Source organism: Solanum verrucosum, unplaced genomic scaffold (assembly GCF_900185275.1).
Source record: "Solanum verrucosum unplaced genomic scaffold, falcon-dt-bn FXZP01000150.1, whole genome shotgun sequence".
Classification (NCBI taxonomy): domain Eukaryota; kingdom Viridiplantae; phylum Streptophyta; class Magnoliopsida; order Solanales; family Solanaceae; genus Solanum; species Solanum verrucosum.
This window is the reverse complement of record NW_026020371.1, coordinates 776,207-798,014: the sequence shown is the minus strand read 5'-3', so window position 1 is coordinate 798,014 and position 21,808 is coordinate 776,207. Positions and strand designations below refer to the sequence as shown.

The 21,808-nt window shown below is 40.6% G+C and overlaps 1 pseudogene; it reads right to left on the bottom strand.

Annotated features, from left to right (window-relative positions):
- Nucleotides 1-7,802: 7,802 nt before the first annotated feature.
- Nucleotides 7,803-18,771, bottom strand: LOC125838391 (uncharacterized; annotated as a pseudogene).
- Between the last annotated feature and the right edge of the window lie 3,037 nt (nucleotides 18,772-21,808).

Here is a 21,808-nt window from a genome sequence, read left to right as displayed (position 1 = left end):
ACACAACTACAGTACTGTAAAGATCACGCGGCTATCCTAATAAGTACAACATACATAAGTCAATAAGACATAATAATAACATGCATACACGGAACATATACAATATTACTATCAATTACAAACAACGATCAATTTCACAATTCTGAAGATATACAGTTATGTCAAGTTAATGGTCCTCTCCAGGAACCCAAACCCAAACTGTTAGCGTATCAGTAATTGGTACCCGATCCAATGTTTATGCCGGAATGTGGCAATCAATCCCATGTTTATTGATTGAATGACGTTATCAAAGACACAACTTCCAATTCAAGTGTTAACGGTCGTTCAATTGTAATATAACCCACCAAGGATTGGGGTCGAGTCCCAAGTGAGCAGTTTCTAAGAAATAAGAGTTAAGCGCGAATATGCTAGAGTTAGCCATAGCTAAAAACATAATCGAGTAAAAACATGATACATTAAGGGGTTGACACGAAAGTCAATTATCAATAGGAGGTTTGTATTCAATTAATGAACAAAAATAGCGAAAATACAAAGATGCGAATATAGGGAGACGAGATTCTTGGGATGTGATAAGAATATGGGATAAACTACACAATCATGTAAATGCTATTGATAGTCAATTGCTGAACATTTGTAACTAGGCTAGACTTTAGTGGGGGTAAATTCTCTCTCGAGCAACTTACCTCGAATCAACTCGGGTTCTCTCGAACACTGAGTTGCCGCTTTTAAGCACAACCTCTGCCTTAGCCCATTCACTGTCTCGAGCTAAATATATGAAAAAAAGCCTATGATTCACTCTCTTGAGCTGAATCCACGATGACCCAATAACTATCGGCTATCGATTTAGTAGTCTTAGTTTTAAAACCTCTCTCTCGAGCAAGCCAAAAATACTAAGATGAAATCGTATTTGCAACTACAATCCCATTAAGTTCCAACACAACTACTAAACGAAATCACATTTAAACAACAAATAGACTAACAATAAGCAATACCCAACAGGAAATTTAACCCATATTGACAAAATCACAACCCAAGAATTAGGGTTTTAGCTAGACATAAAAAAAGGAAGAAAATGATATCAAATCGAAGTAACATCAACTGGGTATGATTTATATTCAGTTCAATCGAGTCTAAGATGAAGAATCTTCAACAACCACTTCCAATTTCTTGGAATTAGAAGTCTTCAAATCTTCAAAAGCTAAGAACAAGGTCTCTCTACTTGAAACTTAGAAAAATAAAATGTTGTATCTAAAATTGCATACTAGGATAAAAATTCAAACTAGTATTTATAGTTGTCTAAAAATGTGTTGCGAAGGATCACTCAGCGTAGTTAGTCGGGATCGCCGATGCACTCGGCGATCCGCCCTTTGGTCTGCTTCATCGCCTTTCAGCTTTTGCCTTTAGCATCTTCGCATTCTGGATCATTGGGCGATATAGTACTGCTTCGCAAAACTGTTCGGCCACGCACCGACTGCTCCTTTTCATCGCCGACTTGATCTTTTCCTTCAGGGCTCAGCTTACTGGAACAATGGGTGAAGTTAAGGCCATTCGGCGAATCGCCCAATGGTTTGGGCGATCCTTAGGCCTTCTTTTCTGCGTCTTTTCAGTCGTTTCGTTCCTTTTTGCCAAGTAGTGTCCATGCTTTGCCTCAAACTCCAAATACCTGAAACTTAAGGATTTACAATAGTTATTGAGACAAAATATGCATTTGAGGACATTAATTCTACTAAAATGAAGCCCTAAATGAGTCCAAATTGTGGACTCATCATCACCCCCAACTTAAACTTTTGCTTGTCCTCAAGTAAAACTTAAGTTCGGCAGTTCAAAATGGATGTCTCGAACAGTGCTACACAAGACTCAATCATGAATGCACACATAAGACTCAATTTATTCATGCGAAGATCAAATGTGTGCTCAAAGTTTCAAATTGTGACACACCATTATCAAATAATCTCAAGCTCACCATACTTGCTTCAAATGCAAGTTCAAGCTCAACTAAAGTGTTCAAATTGCCCTCACACAAAGAATGATTCCATTTTCACACGCAATGGTTCAATAATTTAAAGCTCCGGAATCAAATGCAACACTCACACTCACAAAGAAGAACACTATGCATGCTTTCACCCATTGGTTTGCCCGTATTTTCCAATAGACAATTGTTTCAAGTTACTCAAGATCAAAAAGGTCTTTACAAGGATTGTAATGGGCCTGAGTGCAAATGTATGGTCATTTAGGCTCAATGACTTTCATCCTCATGAAATGTGGTGCTCACAACACTTTATTTCCTGTTCTTTCATCATTTTCTTTAATGCTCATAAGTCATTCCATTATTCACTTTCCATGGATTGTTCGAAAACCACATTTCTTTTGTACTTTATTTCACAACTTAGTCAACTGGACCAACGGGGGATATACTAGGTGTTATCATGCATGGTTCACAGTAAGCTCATCACACAAGGCATCGACACCAAAGTCAAACAAAACTCCACACTTTCGCTAGTGTGCAACGATCATCATAAGAGACTCGATTTGATAATTGGGCTAGTCACAACGAGATGCAAAGAGTTCACATATTGTCTATGCAACTTCATTTGGCCTCATCGTAGTCGCACATTCATGTTTGTTTGAATATGAGCACTATTCAAGTCATCGGTATTGATCAAAACTGATACTCAAATTTGTAAGAGAACAACCACATTCAACACATACAAGAGGTGGCAATTTTTTTCCAAAAGGGTAAAAAATCATTTTCGATTAAAAATAAGGAGCCATAAGCTCAAACCTTCCACAAAAAAGTAGTGTAACACAAATTTAGCACAATGCCCAAATAGATAAACAAAACAAGAGTCATAATCAGCACACAAAGGTGGGCCTCACCCCACCACAAATAAAAATATTTGTCCTCAAATCAAATAAAAATATTCAAAAGTGAAATAAATCAAAACAAATAGGGAGGTAAAGAGCAGGTCTTGTCTACACAGTTGCTCCGTTTGTCTGGGCATCAGTGCTCGATGCCTCACCTTGAGCCTGGGCATCAGTGCCCTATTCACCAAGTTCTATTGAGTGTGAGTCCGCCAGAAAGACATGCACCGCTCTGCAGAATCCCCGGGTCCATGAAGGAATATTAGGGTCTAGGGTAATGGTATTCCTGGCAGAAGTGGGCCTCTTGCCCTTGCATTTCCCAGTAGTTGTGGATAGTTTCGTAGCTTTGCCTTTCCACGTAGCTGCATCCTCATTTATCGCAATCCCTTTGGACTTCTTTTGGGCTGGTGTTACTCTTTCAATTTTTTTTGATTTAGTCATGTCTGCAAAATCTTGAAGAGGAGTTAGAAAAACTTATACAAAAGCACAACATAGCAATTTCAGACAGACTAGCCAAACCAAATGGCGAATCGCCAATTTTTTTTGGGCGAGCTAGATCGAGCTCGCCAAAAGAATTAGCTCTAAAACTACAGCAATTAGGCGATGAGGGGAACCACTCGGTGTGTCGCCGATAGCTTTCGGCAAACAAGGACAGGCCTGCCGAAAGTTCCAATGCACAAGGCTCAGGGGTGCAGACAAAGGGCGAACAATAAGCCTTTCGGCGAGTGGCCGAGTGATTTTTGGCGACATCAGGCTTCTCACCGAAAGTTACAGAATCACTCATAAAATAAAGCATGAAAGTAGAGGTGAGATGGGAACATTAGGCGAACCGCCGAGTGGTTCGGTGAACTTGACCCAGCTCGCCAAACAACCCAACGTGCTTACTTTCAACCCACTTCGCGAAATTAACCCTTGCAACCTTCGAAAACAAAATTAAAGCATGCAATAATGAAATCAAGGTAGGACCCATAACACCCAAACACAACTCCGCAAATTTTAATCCATTTTAAGGCATACAATTATGGGAATTCAACAGTCACAACTACTTGGACAAGATTATCAAATTAAATCATGCATGTAAACAATCTAATCCTATCAGGCAAGACTAGAACACTTCAACAAGATCAGACTATTGTAAATGAGTAAATTTTTTGATAAAATAAACTCGGGGCATAGAAAACCAACCTTTGGTGTTGATTAAGAGAAGATTGAAATGCTAGGCGGTAATGTAATCTAACTCCGAGCATAAATCAACACTAAAAATGCAAAAAATATAGGAACTAGCATGCGGGTATGAGTTTGGGAAGATAAAAAGTGAGGGAAAGTGATGAGTTAGAAGCTTTTATATCTTTGACCTGAAAAACCGTCTAGTTCTTCGCCTATTCGGCGATGTTAGTCGAGCTCGCCTATCCACTCGGTGACACGCTGAGTGTTTATTTTCCTTGCCAAATTTTACAGGACCTCCAGTTAGTGTGGGGGTCCCAACGACGGTTTGTATCGGGATAGCCGACCTAGTCGACGATTCGCCAATAGTTTCCTAATCTCGCCGATTGTTACAAACTCCGATATGAGAGTTTCTTGAGTCTATCGATGGTCTAGGTTGACGTCGCCGACCTCCTCAGAGATTCGCTGACTGGACTTATGTTTGCCAACCTGCATTTTTCAAATACTTTCCACACTCAAACCTACAACATCAACACACCATTATTTACAAAAATAAAACTAAAGCATTAAAGGGGTTTTGGGTTGCCTCCCAAACAACACCTTAGTTAACGTCGTGGCACGACGCAAGTCTACGCTCAAGTTCTACTAGTGTGGTCTACTCAATTTCATTAGGCAACCCCTTTTTCGGATCTTTATAGCGCTTATTTAGTACTTGGTCCATTTGGGATCCTAGTAGCTGGATGTGCATGGCATGAGAGGTTGACATTTGGTTCAACAACAATACGTTCTCCCTGAGTTCCTCAAGTACCCTGTCCTGCGTATTTGCTTTTCGGAGAAGGAGCGTGAACATTGCTTCAGTTTGTCCACCCCCCTTATTCTTTGATTTTCTTCACTCATGAGGAGGGACATAACGGTCTTTCTTGATGCACTAGACGTCAAACTCTCTAACCTTTTTGGCCAACTAATCCTTCTGAGTCATCAGTGCGGCCATCATGAAGTCCTTTTCTACTTCTTGGTTTTTCTCGGCCATATGATTAAGTAGTTGGACTTCTATCGCATATGGCTGTTTTGCAATGTCACCCAGAACGAGTTGATCTGCCAACACCTTGTTTCCGGGACCAAGACTTCTGTAGAAACAATCAAGGAGGACTATATTGGGATTTTCATGAGTTGGGCATTGAGTTATTAGTTCTTTAAACCTTGCCCATATCTGATGGATCCGTTCACCTTCCAATTGTTTGAAGTTTAGGATGCGATCCTTAACCAGTATTACTTCCAATGGAGGAAATTCCATTTGCTCGTGAGTACTGCTTGACCTACTCATCTCCTGTGTTTCGAAGCTCAAACCAACAAAACAAAACTAAAAATTAAGTTAGTAGAACTACGACTAACAAAAGAAAAATTCAACTCTATTGATAATTCTCAAATAACACCACTCCCCGGTAGCGGCGCCATTTTGATTGAATGACGTTATCAAAGACACAATTTCCCATTCAAGTGTCAACGGTCATTCAATAGTAATATAACCCAAGCAAGGGTTGGGGTCGAGTCCCAAGGGAGCGGTTTCTGATAATTAAGAGTTAAGTGCAAATATGCTAGAGTTAACCATAACTAAAAACATTATCGAGTAAAAACATGATAAATTAAGGGGTTGACACGAATGTCAATTATCAATGGGGGGTTTGTATTCAATTAATGAACAAAAACAACAAAAATACAAAGATGCGAATATAGGGATACGAGATTCTTGGGATATGATAGGAATATGAGATAAACTACATAATCGGGTAAATGCTATTGATAGTCAATTGCTGAACATTTGTAACTAGACTAGACTTTAGTGGGGGTAAATTTTCTCTCGAGCAACTTACCCCGAATCAACTCGGTTTCTCTCGAACATTGAGTTTCCGCTTTTAAGCACAACCTCCGGCTTAGCCCATTTACTCTTTCTCGAGCTGAATGTGTGGGAAAAAGGCGTAGGATTCACTCTCTAGAGCTGAACCCACGACGACCCAATAACCACCGGCTATCGATTTAGTAGTCTTAGTTTTAAAACCTCTCTTGAGCAAGCCAAAAATACTAAGATGAAATCGTATTTGCAACTACAATCCCATTAAGTTCCAACACAACTACTAAACGAAATCACATTTAAACAACAAATAGACTAACAATAAGCAATACCCAATAGGAAATTTAACCCATATTCACAAAATCACACCCAAGAATTGGGGTTTTAGCTAGACATAGTAAAAAGGAAGAAAATGATACCAAATCGAAGTAACATCAATTGGGTATGATTTATATTCACTTCAATCGAGTCTAATATGAAGAATCTTTAACACCCACTTCCAATTTCTTGGAATTGGAAGTCTTCAAATCTTCAAAAGCTCAGAACAAGGTCTCTCTACTTGAAACTTAGAAAAATAAAATCTTGTATCTAAAATTATATACTAGGATAAAAATCCATCTTTTCAGCCGTTTCGTTCCTTTTTGCCAAGTAGTGTCCATGCTTTGCATCAAACTCCAAATACCTGAAACTTAAGGAGTTACATTAGTTATTGAGATAAAATATGTATCTGAGGACACTAATTCTATTAAAATGAAGCGTTAAATGAGTCCAAATTGTGGACTCATCATTTATGCTGGAATGTGGCAACCGATCCAAGTTAGTGTGCGGAACGCAATACCCGATCCATTCAACAGGCAACAATCACAATCACAAGTATATTCTCAAATCATACAATCAAGTCATAATTCATGGCATTCATCTATTCTCATTTACAATTAGTGTGATCAATAATGCAACATTCGCATACATACACGTATTATAATGAATCAAGAACAAACATACATCACAGAATATGAAATTACAACCATCACCTACCTCAAACAAAGCTTGAATCCCCTAAGAAACTTGATTATTCCCTTTCTGGATTTGTTTTGCTTGTTCTTGGTCTACAAACAATCACAATAATGCGAGGCTCAATAAACAACACCTAATTACCCGGATTATATCAATAATATCAATCCTAGGTCAAACCCTTGATCCCCATACCCAGATTAGGGCTTTTTCCACTATAATTCCTAGATCAAAACACTTCCCCATCGATAATTACCCATTAGATTGCATTATACGGATCGAAAAATGGATTTGGAGAGTTAAAACCTTACTTTTAGACTTAAGAATGGTGAAAAACCGTTAAGAAAGCACATGGGGTCATCTCCTAACTCTTAAAGTCGAAAAGTTCAGAATAAAACATCTTTGGGGTTTATTTTCGACTTAAGTCGCGTTTGTCCCGCTACAACGGTACTCATCCCGCTACAACGGCCCCGCCTTGGCGACACAAATTCCCGCCATAGCGGCTTGCACGGAACACTGAGCAAATTTAATAATTCCAATACCCCCATTTCACAACACACTTTCAACCAATGACACTCAGAAAATACTCGTTCATGCTAAGATCAATTTCGAGAGTTTGACTCACCCGAATTTAATTCCATAAAGTCGTACGTGTTCCTTAATGTCTTAGCTATCTACTCATGTGATCAAAATTATAATTAGATCACCTACTTGTTACCAGATTTCTCTAGACCTTACTGACTATGATTTCATCCTAATCTGGACTAGGTTGGGAAATCCTAAGTTACTACGAAAAAGTTTTTTCCTGCCCAAAATTTTTCCCCATTGACTTTTCTATAATGACGGGAACAAGTCGTTACAATAGATACCAATTTATCCATCACTCGTCCCCGAGTGATGACTTAGGAAAAATAGGCTAAAGTAAGAGTGGAGTAGTACCTGAATCGACGAACAACTGGGGATACTTGTCTCGCATGTCCTTCTCGGTTTCCCAAGTAGCTTCCTTTACTGGACGATGCTTCCATTGAACTTTTACGGACTTAATCTCTTTGGTTCTCAGTTTCGGACATCACGATCAAGAATTGCAATCAGTTCCTCCTCATATTGAAGGTCATTGTCGAACACAACTGAGTCCCATTTTATGATGTAATCCCCATCACCATGATATCTCTTTAACATTGAGACATGAAATACCGGATGAACTCCCGATAACTTAGGAGGTAAAGCCAATCTATTAGCCACTGGCCCTACACATTCAAGAATCTCAAAGGGACCAATGTATCACGGAATTAGCTTGCCCTTCTTGCCAAATCTCATCACCCCTTTCATGGGTGACACCTTAAGAAGAACATTCTCACCAGTGTGAAATGCCATATCTCTTACCTTTTGGTCTGCATACTTTTTCTGTCTACTATGGGCCGCTAAAAGCTTAGCTTGGATCCCTATCACGTTATCTTGAGCATCCTTCACGAAATCAACCCCCAAAGGTTTCACATCTCCAACCTCAAACCATCCTATGGGTGATATACATCCCCTCTCATAAAGTGCCTCAAATGGTGCCATATCAATGTTGGAGTGATAACTATTATTATAGGAGAAGTCACACAAAGGTAAGAACTTATCCTAATGCCCTCCAAAATCAATCACACATGCCCTCAAGATGTCTTCTAACACTTGAATAGTCCTCTCTAACTGCCCGTCCGTCTGTGGATGGAAAGTGGTACTAAAAGTGAGTTGTGTGCCCAATTCATCACGTAACTTCCTCTGAAGCTTGGATGTGAATTGGGTACCATGGTCTGAGATGATAGAAAGGGGCACCCCATGAAACCTCACTATCTCTTTCACATAAACCTTAGCCAATTGTTCAACATTATAATCTATTCTTACCAGAATAAAATGGGCTGACTTAGTCAATCTGTCAACCACTACCAAATAGAATCAAACTTCCCCAAAGTCTTGGGAAGACCAACCGCAAAATCCATGGCCATTCTTTCCCACTTCCATTTCGGAATTGACATTCTCTGAAGCAAACCTGCAGGCCTTTGATGCTCATATTTTACTTGTTGGCAATTTTGACACTTAACCATAAAATCCGCTATATCCTTCTTCATGCCCGGCCACCAATAAATTCACTTCAAATCTCGGTACATCTTGGTCACACCCGCATGAATGGAATATCGCGAACCATGAGATTTTGTCAACAATTTCTGAATCAAGTCATCAACTCGAGGAACACAAATCCTTTCTTTAAAACTGAGCACACCCTCTGTGTCAAGAGTGGTGTCTTGTGCCTTACCAATCACAGTTTTTTTCTTAAGTTCATTCAAATTTTCTTCCTCAAACTGTTTGGCGTTGATCTCTTCAATGAACGTGACCCTTACTTCAATTCTAGCTAACACCCCACATTTCTCTGAGATGCCTAACTTCACGAACTTAGACTCCAAGGTCTGGATTTCTTTATACAAAGGTCGCTTGGATACACTCAAGCAAGCTATACTACCCATACTCACCGATTTTCGACTCAAAGCATCCGCCACTACATTAGCCTTACCCGGATGATATTTAATGGTCACATCATAATCCTTGAGTAACTCCATCCACCTTCGCTTTCTCAGATTCAGATCCTTTTGAGCGAACACATGTTGCAAACTACGATGATCCATAAGCACCTCACACTTAACACTATAAAAGTAATGCTGCCAGATCTTAAGAGCGAACACTTCCGCTTCCAAATCCAAATCATGTGTTGGGTAATTCCTCTCAAGAACCTTTAATTGACGCGATACATAAGCTATAACATTATTATCCTACATCAACACAACACCCAACCCAGAATGTGAAGCATCACAGTAAACAATAAAATCTTTACCTTCAACCGGTAATGCTAGAATAGGTGCGGTGGTCAAAAGAGTGTTGGGCTTTTGAAAGCTCTCATCACATTTTTCAGTCCATTCATATAGTACCTCCCTTTTAGTCAAATTTGTCAGATGTGTGGCAATAAAAGCAATGTTTTTCACAAACCGACGATAGTAGCTAGCGAGCCTCATAAAACTCATAATTTTCGTCACCGAGTTAGGCCAAATCCAGTTTTTAATCGCCTCAATCTTTTGATGATCTACCATTACCCCTTCTTTCAAAACTACATGCCCTAAAATAGCAACCGAAGTCAACCAGAATTCACACTTAGAAAATTTTGCATACAACATTTGTTTCCTAAGATCACCCAGAACAATACGAAGATGGTCGGCATGCTCTTCCTCACTTTTCAAATTGACCAAAATGTCATCAATAAAGACTATAACAAACGAGTCAAGAAATGTCTTGAAAACCCCATTCATCAAACTCATGAAAGCTGCAGGCACATTTGTCAAACCAAAAGATATAACTAGGAATTCATAGTGCCCATAATGAGTTCTAAACGCCGTCTTGGACACATCCTCAGGCCTAATCTTTAACTGATGATAACCAGACCTTAGATCAATTTTAGAGAATACTGATGCACCTTGCAATTGGTCAAAAAGATCATCTATTCGTGGTAATGGGTAATTGTTTCGAATGGTGACCCTATTCAATTGCCGGTAATCTATACATATCCTCATACTACCATCCTTTTTCTTAACAAACAAAATTGGAGGACTCCATGGGGAAGTACTAGGACGAATAAATCCTTTATCAAGAAGTTCTTGGATTTGAGCCTTAAGCTCTCTTAATTATGCCGGGGCCATGCGATATGGAGGGATAAAAATGGGGCAGGTATCAGGTTCCAAATCAATGCAGAAATCTATATCTCTATCCGGAGGCATACCAGACAAATCAATAGGAAACATTTCTCTAAATTCTGACACCACAGGGATAGAGACTCAACCTCAACATCCCGGATATGAGCCAAATAAGCCAAACAACCCTGCCCTACCAATATCCTAGCCCGAATGGAGGATATGATCTTGGTTTGCTTAGGATTGTACACCCCTTTCCACTATAATTTTTTCCTTCCCGGAATTTCTAGAGTTACAGACTTGGTTTTACATTTAAGCACAACATAATAGGGGGAAAACCAAGTCATGCCTAAGATTATGTCAAAGTCAGTCATATTCAAAATCACCAAATCAGCCCAAGTCTGAAAACCCATAAAAAAATAGGACAAACACGATAGGGATGGGTGACTATGACAGGCTCTCCAACTGGGGTAAAAACATGGATGGGGGCATCAAGTATATCACAATTCATATTAAATTCTGAGGCAAATCGCACGGACACATAAGAATAAGTAGAAACCGGATAAAATAACAGATTAGCCATCCGGTCACAGACAAGAATAGTACCAGTGATCATTGCGTCAGACGCTTCCGCCTCGGTCTTGCCCGGAAAGGCATAACACTGCGCCCTATCATCACGACGGGTGACTTCCCTGCCTAGCTGCATGGTACCCCTGCCTGTGTTACCATTTCCTCTACCTCCATGGCCGCTCTGGTTTCCTCTTCGCCCACCTTATGGATGCCCTCGACCATTATTACCATTTCTCGTGGGTACCACTGCTCTAGACTGTTGTTGCGCGGAATCTATCATGCACGGATAGGGACAATCTCTCCTCATATGCCCAGGTTCTTCACAGTTGTAACATGTACGATCAAAAAATGACATGCTCCCCCACCGAAGGTGTGGCTCCCTGGCTATCCTAAATGAAATTATGAGATGTAGTTCATGAGTAATTATCTGTAGAAACGGGCATAGCAGACTGAATTGGCCGGGCTGCAAGTGTTGGCCTTCCTGAACCTCTAGAGTAAGATCTCTAAAAGTTGCCTGAATTTTTGGCTTTCTTAGCCAATGCCTTGGCCTGACCGTCTCGCCTCACCCCTTCTACTTTTATCACAAAATCTGCTAACTCATTGAAGCTTTTTCCTGCAAAGGTCATATGAACAGAAAATACTTGCAACTCAGAATTAAGCCTCTTAACAAATTGACAGATCCTCTCTTCCTCAGTAGTTACCAATTGCGTATCATATCTAGACATGTATGGAACTTGGCCTCATAAGCAGCCACATACATACCACCTTTCTCCAAAGCCATGAACTCATCCTTCTTGTGATCTCTCAAAGTCTGAGGCATATACTTTTCTAAGAACAGAGCATGAAATTGGGTCCAAGTAAGTGGGGGTAAAATTGAAGATTTGCATTCCACATAAGCTCTCCACCATTGCTTAGCCTCACCCTGAAGGTGGAAAGTCACAAACTCTACTCCATGCTGATGGAAAATTCCCAACTTATGAAGCCTCTCATAACAATCTAGGATGAACTCATAGGCGTTCTCACTCTCAGAACCGTGGAAGACCGGGATTTAAGTTTCAAGAACTTAGTCAACATCTCATGCTCATTACCAGTCATAGCGGGACACAACAAAGGACGAAAGAAAGCATCAGTACCTACAGTTCCACCCACCTTGGGGACAATGATAGTAATATGGGGATTAGCGGGAGCTTGAGTTGCTTGAACAGAAGGAAGCACTCCACTACCAACCAATCTTTTCAAGAATAACATAATCTGTTGAGCTAACAATGAGTCTAATGGAGGAATACCTGTAGTCTCAGCCTACACCTCTTTCTCTTGTCCAACATTCTCCTCATTCTCAACCTCTATATTCTCATCAACCTCTACATGATGTGTACGAGGGGCCTCATTTATAGGAGCATTCTTAATTGGTGCTCCATCCCTAGTAAGAGCCACCCTTCCTTGGCCTCTTCCCCTAGCTCTTCCTCTACCCCTGCCTCGACCGCGACCTCGTGCTGCGAATTTCTCAACTATCGCGTTGACGTGAGCTACGGGCCTGACGCTGTTGAACCTATTGTTAACCATCTGCAGACAGAAGAGTGAATGAGGTTAGATACTTATTCAAATCGTCAGATACCAATTTGAATCAATTTATAGCACGAAATGAGACAAGTGAAAACATAGAGATATTCCAAAGTCCTATAGCCTCTCGAAGAGAAGTACATACGTTTTCGTACCGTTCCGCAACACTCTACTAGACTCGTTTTGGTACATCGAGATCAACAAACCTAGGCTCTGATACCAACTTTGTCACGACTCAGACCGTCGTGAGTAACACCTACACTAACCCTCTGGTGGGAGAATTATTCATACTAATTAGCTAACCAGCTTAATCAAATTACTAAAGCATTTAAGGTTACAGAAGCAAGTTTAAATTCTAAATAAAGAAATAGAGTTCCCATAAACTCCAAATGAAGGTCTAACAACTCAAAACAAATGCGGAATAATACCTAGAACCTGAAAGTCAATGTACCAAAACATCTAAGGTTCAACCATAAGTCTAAATAAGAAATGGTGCAACCCCATACTAAACGTAATAAATCTAAGGAACTAGTCTAAGTCTGAAATGTGGATATAAACAGAAAGAGAACTCATGGCAGCCTGAAAGAACTGGCTCACCCTTGAATTCGAAACGGTCACTGTTCTTTTAGACGAGGTCTGTCAATAGCCTCCTGATGATGCCCTGTAGTCAACAAAAGAAAGAGCAAGTGCAGTATTAATACACAACTACAATGTAATGGTAGGATCACACAACTATCCCAATAAGTGCAACATACATAAGTCAATACGACATAATAATAACATGCATACACCGAACTTATACAATATCAATTACGAACAATGATCAATTTCACAATTCTCAAGATATACAGTTATGTCAAGTCAATGGTCCTCTCATGGAGCCCAAACCAAACTGTTAGTGTACCGATACGTGGTACCTGATCCAATATTTATATCAAAACGTGGTAACTGATCCCATGTTTATGTCGGAATGTGGCAACCGATCCAAGTTAGTGTGTCGGAACGCAACACCCAATCCATTCAACAAGCCACAATCACAATCACACGTATATTCTCAAATCATACAATCAAGTAATGATTCATGGCATTCATCATTCATCTATTCTTATTTACAATTAGTGTGATTAATAATGCAACATTCACATACATACATGTATTAAAATAAAGCAAGAATAAACATACATCACACAACATGAAATCACAATCATCACCTACCTCAAACAAAGCTTGAATCCCCTAAGAAACTTGATTCTTCCCTTTCCGAATTTGTTTCACATGTTCTTGGTCTACAAACAATCACAATAATGCAAGGATCAATAAACAACATCTAATTACCCAGATTATATCAATAATATCAATCCTAGGTCAAGCCCTTGATCCCCATACCCATATTAGAGCTTTTTCCACCATAATTTCTAGTTCAAAACTCTCTCCCATAGATAATTACCCGTTAGACTAAGTTCTACGGATCGAAAAAATAGATTCGGGGAGTTAAAATCTTACCTTTAGCCTTAAGAATGGTGAAAAACTATTAAGAAAGCACATGGGGTCGTCTCCTAGCTCTCAAAGTCAAAAAGTGCAGAATAAAATATTTTTGGGGTTTATTTCTGACTTAAGTCGCGTCTGTCTCGCAACATCGGTACTCACCCCGCTACAGCGGCCCCGCCCTGGCGGCACAAATTCCCTCCATAAAGGCTTGCACGGAACAATGAGCAAATTTAATAATTTCAATACCCCCATTTCACAACACACTTTCAACCAACGACACTCATAAACTACTCGTTCACGCTAAGTTCAATTTTGGAAGTTCTACTCACCCGAATTCAATTTCGTAAAGTCGTACGGATTCCTTAACGTCTTAGCTATCTACTCATGTGATCAAAATCATAATTAGATCACTCACTTGTTACCAGATTTCCCTAGACTTTACTGACTCCGATTGCGTCCAAATCTGGACTATGTTGGGAAATCCTAAGTTACTACGAAAAAATTTTCCGACTTAAAGTTTTCTCCGTTGAATTTTCTGTAACGACGGGAACAAGTCGTTACAAATATACTGTATGCAAAATAACTAAGTAAAATAATTGGATGAAATTGAACATACTGAGCTGAAGAATGACTCTAAAGATATATTGAAATTAGGCAAATGAATAGTATAAAATAAGATTTTCAACTGAAAGGGACATGTCATAACATTGACTAACTGAAACAAGATAGCTGAATATGTGAAAATTGAGAAGTGAAATATGTAAAATAATGTCCAAATATTGTTAAAGCCCTTTTATCACCTAATATAAATTTGTTCCTATGGATTTGAGCTGAATACATGTCGAACACTGTAAATTTGAGAAATCACCATATCTATAATTGCATAAATGTTAATACCAATTCAAAGTATAATACATATATAAAATCTTTAGAGTGAAGAGTTTCGTACAAACCAACTTACACCATGTGAGATATGGTGTCCAACGTATAATATAGTTGGTAGGGATGTCCTGTACCTTGCTAGGATATAGAACTTGTATGTTTGATGTGGATCCATTAACTGAGCCCATTGGCTAAATTTGTCGATCTCAACTGGAGGAAGACTTTTATCCTACGATGGCAATGTAGTTTTGAAACTTGGATTATTTGAAACTCATGTTTATTCGGTGCTAAATAGTCCTCCCAAAATAATTTGTATATATTGATATGATCGATGATAAATGGATAAACTATCTGTTTGTCTGCCTTAAATGAGACTTTTCTCAAAATAGTTCCTTTGAACGAAATTTTGTTGTAAAATCTTACTATGTTTTCTCAAAGCTGAAATGTACTTTATATGAAAAATGACTATGTTTTCTTTATGAAATTATGCACTTGCGGCAAATTATACTTTCTTGAAACAACTTGTAATATAATTTACTCATGAAAATAATGCATATAAAATACTACGACAAGGTATTTCAAATTCTAAATCTTTGTCGTGCCTCAATTTTTAAATTGACACCGTATTTCAAAATATTTCTGAGACTCTGTATGAGGTGTCTTTTGGATAACGACATATTAGGTCATTAATGGTGCTTACTTTTCTGCAGATGCACACTACAACAAAAAATCTCCCTCATCCACTGAACTGAACCCTGCTATAGTGGGTATAATGGTGATATAGCGGCACCGCTGTAGTGATATGCTGATCAAAATTTGGAATAAAAGGGAAAGGAATGAGTTTTTTCCTATTTCTCTCTTTCACTCTCTTAAACTCACTTCCCTCTCTCCCGATCACTCCATCTCGAACATTAAAACTAAGGTAATTATCACGTTTTCTATTCTCCTTTCTTCAGTTTACACATACTAATTAAGCATGCTAGAGATCGATTGACTAGAATAAAGTTGGATTGGTTTTTCGAATTGTTGAAATATTTTCTCTTGATTGTTGAAATTGTTGAAGCATGGGGATTCCTTTTATGTTTACACGCTACTACAACATTCTAAGAGCAAGGATTGTGAAATATAGGATCGAAAATGACTTCGAAATGGTGGGGGAAATTGAAGGATTGTCTTGGTTAGATACTTAGATTCAAACATGATTTGGGAGTTAGCATGCTCAAATTCTTGCAGATTTTGATAGCAAAGTACTTTAGGGACACTGATCTGTAATAAAATTGATGAAACTTAAATTTTGGGCCAATGGGCGCCATTTACGCTCCCCTTGAAGGTGGGGGACGATGAAGGTCGCTATAGCGAGATAACGTTTTCTATAGCGGCCCAGCCATAAATGAATGCTGCAGGTAGTAGTCTCCTAATCTGGTCCAAAGATGGATTTTTCTCTGAATATTGTTCCTATGAATTTTTATGAGTTCTAATCCAACGGTTCACATATTTTGCAAGTTTAATAGTCTAATTGATGCCAACCAGGAACCAAATGAGAGGTTTTCTAACAAAGCTAGTTGGGAGAGATATATGGATTAATGAAGGATGTTTTTTTTCTAGGAGAGGGCTTTTCACATGCGGGTTGTGGCGGAGAAGGTGAGTGCTTTCTATAATCAGATCTAGAAGTGCAGCTGAGGTCCACTAGTTGAGTCTCTCCATGCTGTTTACTTAGGATGGTTTAGGGAGTTTTATGCCCTACTCCCTACTGTTCTTTGGGATCCCTCCACCCTACCTTCCGCATCCAAGGGGTAGAGATCCCCGTGGATGTCTAAGCGATGAATTTGATTTAGGGGTAGCAGATGTTCCCAAAGATGCATACAAGGCCAATATAGAGTGGATAAATATGAGATGGCTATGGGATTCACTAGTCAATGATGAGTACGGGGGTAAGGTCTATTGGCCCACTACTTAGGGTATTACCAGTGCTTACTTTTCTGCAGAATCCCTAAGGTAGTTGGCACTAGTAGGCCGGAGAATTCATCCATCAGGAAATCTTAGCGATATAACTTATCCCCGAGATCTTGTGGTGACGTGCAATCAGGGAGATCCAACTAAATATGAGAGCATAAATAGTGTTCGAATGGAAGGACTTCTACATGGGTAACAAGAATGGCCCCTTTCTCCCCAGGCTAGTGTCCCAACTTTGCAGATGGTAGGTGGCACCTAAGAATGATACTGGAGTATGCAATACTTCGCATGAATCTGGTATGAACTTGAAAGATCAAATTTAAACGTCCCGAGAATGAAAGGCAAAACATGAGAAAATAGGGTAAGGATTTTGTCCCGCCCTGCCCGCTATAATAGTTGACACACCGCTATTGCAGAAAAATTTCTGCTATAGCGAGAGCGCTATAATGGGCCAGTCCCTCTATGGCGGCCCCGACGAGGTCAACCCAAAATTTTAAAATTATGCAAATTTCCCCTATTCCCATTATAATACTAACTTTGGAATGCAACCATGCTTGTAAAATAACCCCAAGATCATTTTCAGACACGTATAATACATGCTTTACATAATGGCTTGAATGAAATACCAAGATCATACCCAACAACACATGGTTAAGAACTTAGTACCACATGATCATAAAACTATTTTTGACTTACACCAAAACTTGTGCATCATATCACATGCCTGCCATCGTACGAGGATAACCTTTTCCTTTATCATTTTTATCAATGATAAATCCATATACAAATAAACCAAAGAATGTTCAGTTCATCACATAATAATTTATCACTATTCTATGACAAAATCAAGATATGACTTTTCGGTCATGATTCTGATACACTCAAATTACACCTCCTTTCAGAAGCATAAGCGATCGTTATCAAGTAAAGAACCCAACTTGTAGGTTGGGATCGATCCCACGAGGAAAATGGTTTAGACTTTACTTTTAACCAACAATTATATTCAATTAGTCAAATTATTTCTAGAAACAGGTAATAAAAAGGGGGGTTGTGCTTGTGTGAAACGAATAGCAAGACTTAATATTGTAATCAGTAATTAGATTCAACTTTGGTTGTTATCAAGATAAGAGAAATAACTAGGGTACACGTGTTCTCCATAATCTCATAACGCAGTAATCCTAGTAATAGCAATCCTTTTCTAGTGTATTACATGCAAAGTGATAAGTTAGGTATCTCTAAATCCTTGGTCCGGCATCTAGAGAATTTCACCCCGCACCTTGGTCCGGCTACGTGTGTATAATTTACTAACCCTTACCTTTACCTCATATTAGACATCATAATCGATGTTTGGCTTAGTTATTACTTCGCACCAATCGACACTAGCCTATTAGATAGTATCACACTAAATCTATGTTGATAATTCTTTTCTTGTTAATTACCTCCTTGGTCCGGCAAGTAGTAACAAGGCGAGTTCTAACGTTGGCCACCGTTAAAAAGACTTCTAAACGAAAGAATTATCAATGCATGCAAAATACTAGTCAAGAATTGCTTATTTACTATTCATACTTTGTTTATTGGCTTGTAACGTAGGCTCAGGGTCAGGTGTGGTACATTTGTGTACTGTTTAGTGACTTTCTGCCCTCCTTGTCATTACTCTAGGCTTTTAACCTCTTTTTGCCCTACTTTTGTCATATTATTGCTTTACCGCTTTCCCATGATTTTCTTCAACCACGGAAGTGACTTTAAACCTTGTAGCTCAATTCCTTTTTATTTAATTGCTCCTTTCTCGTTGAATAATTCACATCCTTTCCGTACGTTTCCCCCAAATTTATTTATTTATTTATTTTTTATTTTTTATTTTTTTTTCATTTTTCACTCTTTTCATCCCCATTTTTCTTTCAGTTTCCTCTCTCATAGCCACCCTCAACTTATGGATTTTCCGTTAGTTGAGGTTCACAATACCCGATGTCAAGTCAGGGCCAAGATTGAAGTTACTTTTTACATTAGCCACCCTCAACTTAGGCTTTTGGCCTGAGTCGAAGTGCACATGTCCAAGGAGGGACCGGGGCCAACATAGTAGATTATGGGAAGGTGAGTTCGGGGTTTTAGAAAGAAATAGTTTATTTTTAGGCTCAAAGTTGGATCAAAGGGAGCAGTTATTTCATTTGGTTGAATCCTTCTAGGCAATTTATGGGTTTTTCAGAACAATGGCCTATGATCACTTCCTATCCTCTAGATTGAATTGTCTTAGCAAGACTAACCGGGCAAGTTCTAGTTTTGCAGAAAACTGTTTGAACAGTCAACGATTCTCACCCACTCTTGGCACAAGTTTCATTATCAGATTATCAGACTACCCAGTTCAAGTTTCAGGTTTAATCATGCAATTAAGTCGATTGTTACTATGTCATACTCAGAGCCAACACAATCAGCAACTCGTAGCCTACTTCTAGCATACAACCCAGAAACTGACGGGTATCATTTTTTTTAAGCCATGCCATCATGCTTCGTTCTGTATCATGCTTCTACACACATAATCCTAAGACATGCCGGTTCAACAAAAATTAAACCGTCTCTTGGGGTAAAAGAACACAGGCAAGAAAACCCCAAGAGAGGATACATGAGTTGGGTTACTCAGGCTTCGCCCTATCACTCACGATCCATTTACCCCACCCCCAACAAAAATAGATGCAATTGCCCACAATTGCATACATAGACAGTAAAAGTGAATGGATTTGAGTGAAGCAAACCTGTGGCGCTAAGCGCCGGCGAATCATCAACAAGCAGGGGGATCCGGTTTCCCGGAACCCTCTGGAACATCAGTGGGGGCACCCTCAGTAGTGCTCACCTCAGCACTCCTAGCATCCTCAGTAGTGCGCTCTATCAAACTCTCCGCACCATCAGTGGTGAACGCGACGCCTCCCAAAATAGGCTGATCCTCTGCAACCGGAGCAGAGCTCGATGCCCCTGCAGCTCTCTCACGCACCCTCTGCTAGCGCAACTCTTCATCTGCAATTGAGGCCCTCCTAGCCTCCTTCTCCTGCCGGCGCCGTCTTTTCTTAGCTTTCTCTTCCTCCGTGCGATGGGAACGGTGCCGCTTGCCTTTGGCATGTGTCGGTGCAGGCCCCTCCTCGGCGATGCCACTGAATAGAGCATCTAGCATTGTATCATCAGCCAGTGCAGTAGGAGCCGCCGGAGTCTCAACTGAAGGTGCAGCAAGAATGGAATCCACATCAGTCCGGAGGCTGGCTATGTCAGCCTGCAAAGCAGATAAGTCTGTGGCCGGAACTGATCGCTCGAGGACTCGCAACTCAAAGGCGTCAAGCCGCTTGTTAACCGCCAGGACCTTACGGTCCATCATCCCCTCCATCCTGCGCTCCAATCTAGCCTCGGACTCGGCAATTGACTTTTGCATCCAAGGCTGGATGTGATGCAGCAGTGTGGCTATCTGCGCCTCTAACTTTTGTACTCTGGCCATCGGGACAACCGTTGCGCCTAACGGTGGTGTAGACCGGGAAGAACTAGGGGCAACACTAGCTGCCTGATAAGAGGAGCCTGGGACAGTGTCGGTGTGGTCTGGGATAATAGGGTCACCGCCCTGTGCCTGCCCCACAGTGTCTGCAAGATCGGAGCTCAAGGGGGGTACCTCAATCTGGGGCTCTCTGCGAGGTGCTGCCACATTCGCGTCGTCCCGAATAAGGCCAATGTCCAATGCCTTTGTAGGGTGGACTAGCCTGTCACAGTGCCAGATCGGCACTCCAGAGTCCCTGCACAAGTCAAATATCAGACAGGGGAAAGGGTAAGTAGTGGAGGTCCTGAAAGCTCTCTCGTGGATCTCTGCCAGCAGCATTCGTGCAAAGTCGATCTCTACTCCCGCCACCAATGCAGCAACCATCACCGCTCTGTCCCAAGTGACCTGATTGTCAGCCTTTGTGGGCGACACTCTGTTGCGTACCAATAGCCAGAAGAATTTTGCAGCGAAGTTCAATGTGGCCTTCCGGATGCCCAACCGTGGAGCAGCGACCCATTCTGCACGCTCGCCATTTGCAGCAATGTACCTGGCCAGCCATAGTATCACAGCCTCTCGCTGCTCAGTATTTCTCTGGAAAGTGCCACTCCGCACGATTTCCCAGCGGTAATCAAATTCCGACGTGTTAGGAGACCATGAGTGGCCCATGGTAGGACCATAGAGAAACCGGCTAATGGTGGCAGGTGATATATCTACCGGACACCCTCGAACCAAGGTGGAAGTGAGCGGGGCCTGCGCTATTGGCTTTGACCGCTTGGAAATGGACCTGCGGAGAGTGGCAGCATAAGAAGCATAGAACTCCCGGACAATCTCCTCGTTATACGTCCCTAGGTCTCGAGCCATCCAGTCACACTTGTGAAGTTTGAAAAGCCGGTGAATATCTGGCACAGTATGCAAGCTCCCCGTGAGGACTCTGCGCTCCTCTTGTATTAATCGGGCCATTTTCTGTTTGTCATTCACCATCTTTGCATCCCGATAGATCTGCCATTGACCCTCGACACACCACCTATTCAGCTCCCCTGCTACCGGAGCGGGTTCATCATTCCTTGGTGCAGGAATGGCCTCTGAACTAGTTGCCTCATCAGACGAGGCTGCTTGGTCATTCTCTCCAGACCCTGTGGACGATTTGGCGTTGGACCCTGTAGCATGGACAGACTCTGATTGTGATGAGTGGGAGACTGATGCATGGGTGGACTCGGAGCCGGACATAGGACCCTCTGAACTGGA